Source organism: Terrapene carolina, unplaced genomic scaffold (genome assembly GCF_002925995.2).
Source record: "Terrapene carolina triunguis isolate 2854851 unplaced genomic scaffold, T_m_triunguis-2.0 Scaffold48040, whole genome shotgun sequence".
Classification (NCBI taxonomy): domain Eukaryota; kingdom Metazoa; phylum Chordata; order Testudines; family Emydidae; genus Terrapene; species Terrapene triunguis.
This window is the reverse complement of record NW_020712391.1, coordinates 1,144-1,490: the sequence shown is the minus strand read 5'-3', so window position 1 is coordinate 1,490 and position 347 is coordinate 1,144. Positions and strand designations below refer to the sequence as shown.

The window sequence follows — 347 nt, the reverse complement described above, 5'->3', positions numbered from 1 at the left end:
AGCTGCTGTCTGTTATTGATGACCGTTCCTTCTTTCCTTTTGGGAAGTTGGGAGGGAGAGAACACAGACTGAGTGGTTAGTTCTTATGAAATAAGTTTAAAAATAGTTTATTTTAGATGTTTTTCTGTTATATGGAGTTTTTTTGTAGTTTTGGCTGATGGTATGTTTAATGTTAAATCTTAACATTTGGTTTGGAAGAGAAGTAAATGTAGTGTGAAAGGTTTCTTATTCAGTAGTTACTGAAACAATTCTAAAATTCCTTTATGCTGCCATATTTATTTTTTGTTGTAATTTATTTCTGAATTTAGGTAGAGGCCTGATTCTGCAAGTTCTCTTCCTTTTCCATT

At 32.0% G+C, this 347-nt stretch overlaps 1 pseudogene; it reads left to right on the top strand.

Moving 5' to 3' along the window:
- LOC113405666 lies at positions 1-77 on the top strand (annotated as a pseudogene; the record flags this gene model as incomplete).
- Positions 78-347: the final 270 nt, after the last annotated feature.